At 37.3% G+C, this 10,686-nt stretch overlaps 1 pseudogene; it reads left to right on the forward strand.

The window, feature by feature from the left end:
* Positions 1 to 7,934: 7,934 nt before the first annotated feature.
* Positions 7,935 to 9,481, forward strand: LOC147480785 (uncharacterized; annotated as a pseudogene).
* Positions 9,482 to 10,686: the final 1,205 nt, after the last annotated feature.

The following is a 10,686-nucleotide window of genomic DNA, read 5'->3' on the forward strand; positions in this document are numbered from 1 at the left end:
AATAGGAGATTGTCTAGGACGACGTCCTCTCCTACATGAGTAAGTTTTATTCTTGCTAATACCTATAGTGCCTGAACGCAATATCATGCATTTTTAGTAAGACAGCAAAACTATCCTAACATGCGCAAACGATGCAAATTATGCTTAAGAAATCGAAATTCGATTTTGCAAGTATGGAGTTTTGAAAACTTTGCTTTGGTCTATAATTTACTATACCCTGTACAAGGGAACAATTGGGCGCGAGACTAGGATGGCTCTATTACACTTCTCATAAAAGTAAGCAGTCACTTCACCAAGTGGTGTATCAATAATCTCACTCACAATGAATCTGGGGGGAGGGGGATTGAGGAAGGTAGTTGGTCCTCCGGAATCTAGTAAATGATTACTCTAAATCCTCGTGGCTGTATTTTTGTCCTTTTCCAGAGGAGCGTGACTACTTTGAGCTCTAGTTAATTGATTTTAATTTATTTTTTTGGTCTAGGGATTCAAGAATCAAGCAACGTCCAATTTACCTACATTGGGGAATGACTTCCCAATAGTTGTTATGTGGCTCGGGTTCAGCTTTATACATGAATGTAAATTGCAGTGCAGAAATTAAATTTTAAACAATCACGTAGGCATGCTTGAACACACAAGGTATCCTTTTTCTTGGGCTTCGAGGAGGTTTAGAATATACCTCTCAAGTCGTGCTTACATGCTGCTTGAGGAGAAGGCAACGTCGGCTGCCGCGTGATATGAGAATCTGGCCCAACCTTTCAAGTTTTACCCTATTTTAGGTTACAATAATGGTCCACTAAAAAGCCCACAAGTTGAGTTTTTGATAATTAAACAACTTTGCCTTCAAGGGCCCAAAACATAAAAGTAAACTAATACTATACTAATACTAAACTAATCTAATAGATTAACTAGTTTAAATTGATTATCTAGGTTAACTATAGTTAAATGGACTTAGAGTGTTGATTACCAAGTTGATTCAAAGTGTGTGAGTGATGATTCACGACTTGCCTCGCGCACTTGAACTTCCCAAGGCAATGAAAACTCTAATCTCTTGGTAAGTTTACAACTTCAACCAAGTTTAACTCATGTTCATCCACAAAAATCAATCAAAAACCATTTTTCCCTATTTTTTTTTTTCGTTTTTCTTTTTATCTCTAACTATTAGAAACAAGTTTCACTGATTTATTCTACTTTATTACAAAACACAGCTCTATATAATTGCCGACTATAGCATTGGCTGCGATGTGGAAACACTCCAAAAATCGTCGCTAAATATCATGGGCGACATTTTATCAATATTCAGCAACGTTTATTTTTGTCGCTAAAGTCCCTGTTTCTTGTAGTGCGTGTGTGGAGGTGCCTGCGCGATTGCCAGCCGGCTAGGGCGCGGTCGCCCATCCGGTTTCGGTGAAAGTTCATCGGTTTTCCACTGCAGCTTCAACTCCTCTCCAGCATATTGATCCTGAACCTTGATTTGCAAAAAAGTAAGCCAATAATGAAAAATAAAAAACAAGAAGTGAAAGGATGAGAAAGATGCTTCCTTTCTTAGATGCTCAACCACTCATCTTTGCTCCTTCAATCCATGACAGGGGCGTCACACCATAATAGGATATTTGCAACACGCACTTTTTTTTATTTGCAACGCTTATTTAGCGTTAGTAAGTTTCCAACGTTAAATAAGCGTTGGCAATGTTGTAAAGCGTTGCTTTATTTGGGTGAATTTCTGGAATTAATTGCTAACACTTAAAAAGTGTTGGAGAAGTGTTACAAACTTAAAAATTTCGCGAAACGAAAAAAATCAAAATATAAAACATAACTTTTTTTTTTCTCCTCTCTCTCTCTCACCGCCGCATTATTTTCGCACTCCTCAAAACCTAATTTTCAGATTCAGTAAACAGTCAATCAAAGAAAGAAGAAGAAAACAAGGAGTTTGGAAGTCCGTTTTGACACAATCCATTTCTTGCAGTTTGAGGTAATAATCTTTGATAATACCAAATATCAGTATTATCAAAAACATATACTAAATTTTGATACCAAATATCTTTAGGCTTCTTTTTAGGTCTGCTTACAAACAATTTGTCGGGACAATCTTTATTACCTTTGCATTGTCTCCATTTTGTAAAGAAGAATCCGAGAGATAGCGGGGAAAGTAAATGCGGGAGGAACTGCGGAAAGCTTTTTAGGTTAAAATTTCATTTTAAAATTTAGTTTGTTTACAAATTGAATGTATTTTTGTCTTAATGACTTATGTAATGTGCAGTTATGTTGAGGCCACACCTTCGAGTCTGATTTGTTGGATCATCATTTGTTAATTAGGACAGCAATCAAGCATATTAAGACACTATCAAAATCCAAGGTTTGAGTTTCTCTTATGCTATTTCACGAGATACTTGCTAATTTTGAGAATTATATTCAGACTGTTACTATATCACTATATCAAAATTTTGAGAATTTTGAGGCAAACTATGGCTAGTAGTAATTTGAAAATTCTAAATCTAAATCTAAATCTAAAAATTCAATCAGTGGATCAGAATGCGATTGTGAAAAACAGTAAACTAGTTAAGAGTTTTTTCAAAGGTTATCCCAGCTACTAGTTGTGGCCTTCTAGTTTTGATATGATAATTTCTCTCGTGGTGCTCGAATATGTAGATTAGGTTTGATTTGTTGGCATTTATTCTAGTATGTTATTTAGAATACTAGCAGGAAATCTGTATATGCCTTTGACTTGCTAGGCTTCTCTCGATAACCGCCCCTGTCTTAACGGTTTACGCTCACTTTTCTAGAATCTTCCAAGAAGAAAGGATTTGATCAGTCGGTGTTGGCATTACATTGCTTTACTTGAATTACAATGTGGTCTGCTCACTTAAATGAATATTATAATCGATATTTCACTCTATATAAGACCGAGCAAAGCAAGTATCACACTTGAACCACAATGATAAGGCTTTCAATACCCATTCTTCTTCAATAAATCTCTACTAGCCTACTAGATAAGGCATAATCTTTTTATGCCTAAAGAGACTAAGAACATTCAAGATAAGATATGTACATACATCTAGCTTCCAATGCCGATTGAAGGAATAAAGGCGTAGTAGAGTAACAAATGATGACATAGTACCGCGTCGAATTACCAATAGCTGTTGTTTCCATCTGAAAAAACAAAAGATTAATGAACCATATGGATGAAAATAAAAACATTTTGAATACTTGAATATACCTGCAAATCCATGAATGCTTCCGGGAGTTCAGTTATGTCACAGCCCGATTTTCTAAACAATTAAAAAAATGAATAATTGAAATATAAATATCTCAACCATCACTTGGTTCAATTGTCTAAAAACCCAGGCTATGACTGGGGATACAACACATGTCAAAACCTAAAACCCACATCACAACAGGATCAACTTAACAACAAAAATCTCCAAATTCCTCAACTATCACTTTATTAAAAACTTTCTTCCATCCCAATACAAACATAAACAAACTTTAAGAATAACAATTTCCAACATCGTATTCTCATGTCATATAAAAATGTATTCTTCCAAAAGATCATACCTAAAAAAAAAACTAAACTCCCAGACTGCTCCAGGCAAGAATCCCAATCACACGCCGCAGTTTCACTGCCTTCCACCTATGTTCCCAAGAACACACCCACGTTGCCAAAACAAAGCAAACATGGGTCAGCAAAAATGGAATTTGCTGGTATGAGTAGACTAACCACATAAAACCATTATCATACTTTAATTATTCAAACAATCACTTTATATTATCCCATAACTTAATCATTCACAGCTTGGAAGACAGGTAGTTCCGTCATTTTAACCGGCATAATTTCTTCCCAAGCAAGACTTCCATTATATAACTCATTATAATAACTCGTTTTAATATCTAAACTATTTAATTAAAACTTACAGATATCCACTGCTGTATAAGGGTAGGACCGGCGTCCTCAAGCACAAAATGTTATTAAGTCCTACCCTCCTGCAAAAGAAAGTTAGAACTTCTATATAACCTTTGTAGATATTATATTAGGCATTCAAAAGTAAACCCAAACACACTCGCACAATCAACTTAATTTCTCTTATTAATTAATCCATTACTTTTCTTATACACATATTTCACAATCTATGTACCTTAGGTCATTCGCCACATTCAAGGAATACCCAACCCTACATTCCATTACACTCAAGGAATATAACTAACCCAAGCAGGGCTTAATACCTTAGTTCCTCTCTAGGGTAGTCCAAACAATCTGGGTCATTCATGGCACATTCAATGAATACCCGGGTCATTCATGACACATTCAATGAATACCCATATATAACGCTAACGGGCCATTTATGGCACATTCAATAAATGCCCACCTAACATATGACATCAACAGTCATAAAACTAAATTCCAAAACTTGAGTCGTGGAGAGTTATAAAAGAGTGCGGTAAATTTATTTACGCATTATTGAACTTTATTTTATATATTATTTTAGAGAACAAATGAGTATTTTGATTCCTGTATTTTTTATTTACGCGTTATTAATTTCAGGGATGTCTTAGTGTCATAACGTTGCATATCATAAAATACTGCAAAATCACATAGTAGTTAATACACATACACACGTATATATAGAGGTCTTAACCTAAAGTCAAGTATGCTAATAGCCCTAGACCTATCTTAATAACACAAATCATAATCCGAGTTAAAAGGTCAAATTTGTCAACTGGTCAAAGTTAACCCTGGTCAACAGTCAACTCTGGTCAAAGTCAACCCTGGTCAAAGTCAAAGTCAACCATCATAGTCGAAGTCAAACTGTCGTTTCCAAGTTCAACAGGTTCAGGGTCATAGCCGTGGTTCATGGCTAAGGTCAAAGTGCATGGCTCATAGGCTCATGACTAAGGTAATGATTCGGACCCAACTGGCCGAGCCCAAACCCCAAGCCTTAGAACCCGAAAGTCTAAAACCAACTTATTTATTCCACCTGACCCAATTGGATCTATATTAAGTCCTATGGACTGGCCCTAAGCAATATTAGAAATTGGCCCAAAAACTTTAAACTGAACTGGCCCAAAACACAACTAAGTTCGGCCCGAAAATTAAACTGAAACCGGCCCAATCAAAACAAATGAAACTGGCCCAACAAAACAAGTATTAGAACTAGCCCAACAAAACAAATATTAGAACTGGCCCAACAACTAAAACAAACCGGGCCCAAAAACTTAAACATTTCGGCCCAAGCAACAAAAACCAAAAGAAATGAATTCGGCCCAAAACCTCAGGCCCAAGAGAAACCGACCCAGGCCCAAGCCCAAGTCGTCATCTCCTTCCTCCAGCAGCTCCACCAGCCACCAAAAATCCAGCCACCACTCCTCCACACACCACCCATTTTTAACCAGGCAATTTTAATCCCTGCGAAAAACCCACTAACTTTAATGAAAGCGAAATCCTCAATTCATTCAATCCTAACTTCATCAAATCTAGATCTAAAAATCGTGACCGCCATTAATGGCTTCTCTAAGCTCTCCATCAACACTCTCCAGCACCCACTTATCCCCCCACTACAATCAAACGTAAATCCAACCCAAAAAAACAACATCATAAACATTTCAACGGTTCAAATGATTTAGAGGGCGGTTCTTGGAACTGTCGCTGCCATTAACACCTCCATCGAGCTTCGACCGCCCCCAACTCTCTAGTACTCAAACCTCCCACTACAACCCAACCTTCATCCCCTTACTACCACCAACAGTTCATATAATATTGTATCGGCGATTTCTTGGTGCCGCCATTCTTGTTTTCTTGAGCTTGAGCAAATTTCATCCAAACCATAAGAACCAACATCAAACCTATAACCCCGATATCAAACAACCCATATAAAACCAACAAAATACCCCAAATCCCGCGGTTCCTCGGCGGTCTAAAAAGCTCATTATCCGCGGTTCAACATTTCAACAGTTTAACAGTTCAAATGTTCAGTACTAACCAAAACAATATACTAATAATTAACCCATTTAATAAATAACGCGACAGGTTTTAACAGAAAAGAAATTGACAGTAACGAAGATTTTATAAAATAAAAATCTATAAAATATCTACTCACCTTTAGCGCGCTCTGACTATCAACCAGCTACCAGGAAAATCTCCTTTCCTTCCTTCAGTAAAACTCCCCTTTTCTTTTTCTAAAACCCTCGCTGTGTTTTTTTCCCAAAACTCTACGTGAGAAAACTCACCGAAAAACAAGGACAACCCTTATCTATTAGTTAAGGGACTTTTATCCTTAACTGATAGTTATCCTATATTATTTTATATATTATTCATTATTATTATTATTATGAAAATAAGAGAACTAAAACACAGGGTGTTATAAGTTAGCTCAAACAAAAACTTGACATACTTCTCTTTCTTATCCTTCTCGTCAACAGCAATCTCATAGAGTTGGCCACTATCAGTGCCAAGAATAATTTCCCATGTAGCAGCTAGAGTTGGTTCAAATAAGATAAAGAAGATATCAATGTAGACTCTAAGAGAACACGTAACAAGTGAAGCGGTGAATAATAATAATCCATTGCTACCTTCTATTATCCATTTTTCTTTGTTCGTGCTCTTGCATTTATTACAAGACCTTTCAATTTATTTATAATACGAGGCTTGCTCCATTTAGCATGTGTATAGTATGTCTCAGCCTCGCCACTATATCTACCTACTAGCCTACTAGCCTAGTGCCCTGTTACTGGAAAGAGAATCCAAAGGGTATGTTTTGTTGTTTAAGGGTTATTATGTCTTTGATTTATAAAGATTATATATGCATATGGGTTATTGTTTGATTTGATAAACTTTTCATTGAAATTGATAAGATAAAATTGCATTTCATAGAGCTTGATTAGGATGGTTAAGTTAAATAGTACTGATTGCAGTATGCCGTGATTGCTTTGTTTGGAATTTACATACTGGGAAATGTGTATATGGTTTGTGTAGAGAGTATATATTTTCATTGAAAGCTATTTGATGCATCAGGGTCTCTTTTTTCAATAAAAGTGTCATGTAGTCATGTAGGGGAAGAAAATTTATTTTCAGATTATCTACATAACAAGTTAGAAGCAGGTGAAGTAATTGTATATGTAGCATTGTTGTTAGAAAATGAAGCATGCTAGGTTTACGGACTCTTCAAGTTTTTCATCGGTACACAATTTGACGTCGACTGAGTATTGATAGCTGCTGTTGTTTGAAGTTTTCTTATGTTCAGTGGTGAAACAATGATGAAGTATATGTGGTTGCTTAGATAAAGATATGTCGACTGAGGGTTCGACGGCGGTGCCTGCCTAAGGTGGTAGTATAGCCCAATGTTACGGCAGATTAAATCAATTTTTCTTTGTTAATTATATTTATGGCTATTCTTTTAATATCATAGACTTAGCTAGAATTCGAGAATACTAGTGCTGCTTGCTACCTAGGCCAGCTGCGCTGGACCGACTTAGAGCTTACTTTTGATGTAGTTGAAGTCGAGTTTAGGATTCAACGACTTACACAAAAGCCTTAGTACTCTGTGTCTATATTCAAGGTTTGATTGTGTATTATGTTGTATCAAATTGATAGATTACACAATGTGCTTGTTCAACCCCCCACGTCTAATTTTGCAGAATGTCTCGGCCAATTCAGAAAGAGTGGATGAATGAATTGGACAGATTTGGAGATGTGTACAAACAAGGGGTGGCTGATTTCATTCAATTTGCGACTGTGAACAACCGCGGCTCGACCACGTGTCCTTGTCCTTGTAGAGAATGTCGAAATGGAAAAAGCTTTGTGTTTGGTACAATCTCTAGACATTTGATTAAGTACGGGATAGATAAGAATTATCGTGTATAGGTTTTACATGGTGAGAACCATGTACGGATCCAGTGGTGGAGCCAGTGATTGAAGAAGAAAACACTGAGGCGAAGGGCTTGGGATGGGGAATTTTGTTGATGCTTCTTATGGAGTGCATGAAGTAGTTGCAGATGATTTGAATGAGGATGAAGAAAATCATATGGAGGATTTTGAACCACCACCTGTTCTTGAATGTGATTTGGGGAAGAGGTACAACAAATACAAGAAAATGGCAGAACAAAAGCTATACCCTTCATGTGAGGCTCCCGTTACTACACTTTCAGCAGTTGTTGACCTTCATAACTTGAAGAAGAAATATGGTTGGTCAAGAACTAGTGTGTCTGCACTTTTATCCCTTTTGAGGATATGGTTCCCAAAAGGAATCACTTTGCCATCAAAGTACCCTGTAATGAAAGCAATGCTGAAAGATCTAGGAATGAAAGCCACAAGTATCGATGCATGTGAGAACAATTGTACGTTATACTGGAAAGATGATGCTAAGTTAACAGAATGTCGTCAGTGTAAAGCACCCAGATACAAAGTGAAAGAAGGAAAGATGGGTAAGAAAGAAACAAAAGAGCCGAATAAAGTTTTGAGACATTTTCCCTTGATTCCAAGGCTCAAGAGGTTGTACATTATCCCATAGATAGCGAACGAAATGACATGGCACGACCAAGCTACACCTTTTTGGGATCATATGTGACATCCCATCGACTCAATCCAGTGGAAAACATGTAAAAAGAGTTGGCCTGATTTTGCTCAGGAAGGGTGTAATGTTTGGCTTGGAATTGCAACTGATGGTTTCAATCCCCGTGGAATACAATCCACTAACTACAGTTGTTGGCCTGTTTACTTGGTACCTTATAATCTCCCCCCTTCTTTATGTATGAAACCAGAGTTCCAAATGATGTGTTTGCTGATACCTAGGCGGAAGGCACCGGGTCAAGATATCGACGTTTTTCTTCAGCCATTGTATGAGGAGTTGGAACATTTGTGGAAGGAAGGGGTGCTGGCTTATGACATGCATAAAAAATAGCATTTTACCTTGAGAGCTATGCTAATGTGGGGTATTCATGATTTTCCTGCTTTTGGAAACTTAGCGGGCTGTATAACACATGGTTACAAAGCATGTCCGATTTGTTCAGATAACACTCAATCGATATATCTTGAGCATGCAAAGAAGATTGTTTACACAAACTATCGCCCCTTTCTTCCGTTGGGTCACCCGTTTCGGTCAGGCAAATACTTGGGACTTAAGACTGAAGAGTTGAACATTGCTCCACTAAGGTTAAGTGGAGAAAAAGTTATGCAGCAGGTGAGTCATATCAAGTATAAGCCGGGTAAAATCCCAACTGGTAGCAAAAGAAGCACATCTGATGTGAATTTGGATGATAGTGTAGATGATGAAGATGTTTAAGTTACAGAGGCTTGGTATAAAAGGTCTATTTTTGGGATATGCCCTATTGGCCCGCTCATAAATCCCGACATGTTGTTGATGTGATGCATACTGAGAAAAATGTTGCGGAACATCTACTAAATTACATCCTAGACAAGAAAGACAAGTCAAAGGATACAGTAGGTGCGCGAGAAGATATGAGGAAGATGCGAATTCACAGTGGTCAGTGGATGCAATCAGACCGATCCTGGAAACCAATAAAACCGAAGGCTCCATTTGTCTTAGCTAAAGACGAGAAGTTAAATTTCTGCAAAATTTTGAAGGACTTGAAGCTTCCTTCTGGTTTCTCATCAAATCTGAGCAACATTGTCACTTTAAATCCACCTGGTTTGCTCGTAATGAAATCACATGACTATCATGTCATTATATGTTATTTGCTACCTGTATTGCTTCAACATGCTTTTCCTAAACATCGTGACCTGCGAAGAGCTATTCATCAGATAAGCTTATTCTTCAACTTGTTGTGCTCTAAAGTCTTAGTCCGGCAACATATCCAAGAGGCCAAGTACATGGTTGCAGAAGCATTGTGCGTGCTTGAAAAATATTTTCCACCATCGTTTTTTGATATCAGCATCCACCTCATGGTGCATTTGGCTAATGAAGCGCTACTTTGTGGAACTGTGCATCAAAGGTGGATGTTTCCATTTGAACGGTATGTAAATTACTTTTACCTTAATATCTTCTCTAGCTTTTTCTATAATTGGATTTTAAAAATTGAAAGTGTATACTTAAATTTCTTATTCTAATAGGGCGATGAAAGAGTGTAAAAATATTCCCAGCAATAAACGATATGTTGAAGGGTCCATTGCAGAGTCGTATATTGTTTCTGAGTCAGTTAGGTATGCTATGGAGTATATGCCCAATTCGCGGGATGGAAATCATAAATCGAAGCGTGTGGCCTTTCTGGATGAAGATGGCGAGTATAGTGATGAAGGGCCTTTGCTCGATGGTAAGACTGTGACCTTAAGTGTTAAACAATGGATTCAAATACGTAGATGGGTCTTGTTTCGACTAGACGTCGAAAAGCTTGATGATTACTACAGGTGTGTTTTTTTTTGACACATTTGGTTTCTAAACCCACTCTAGTACTCTACATGAAAATACTCATGCGTAATTGCATGAATGATTTGTAGTGAATACCGCTCCTTACAATCTCGTGGTAGAGGAAAAGGGGTTGCAAAGTCAGAAGTGCAGATACAAACAGATTTCATTGTCTGGTTATATAACAAGGTATTGTTTAATTCATCCATTAGTTAAATAGGAAATCTGAAGTTAGTAATATTAGCTTTCTAACTATCGTCTTTTTACAGTTATTGGCTGCAAATGACACCAAGAGTGACTTATGGCGATTATTTGAAGGACCATTGCACCAAGCTAA

Source organism: Coptis chinensis, chromosome 8 (assembly GCF_015680905.1).
Source record: "Coptis chinensis isolate HL-2020 chromosome 8, ASM1568090v1, whole genome shotgun sequence".
In the NCBI taxonomy this organism is placed as follows: domain Eukaryota; kingdom Viridiplantae; phylum Streptophyta; class Magnoliopsida; order Ranunculales; family Ranunculaceae; genus Coptis; species Coptis chinensis.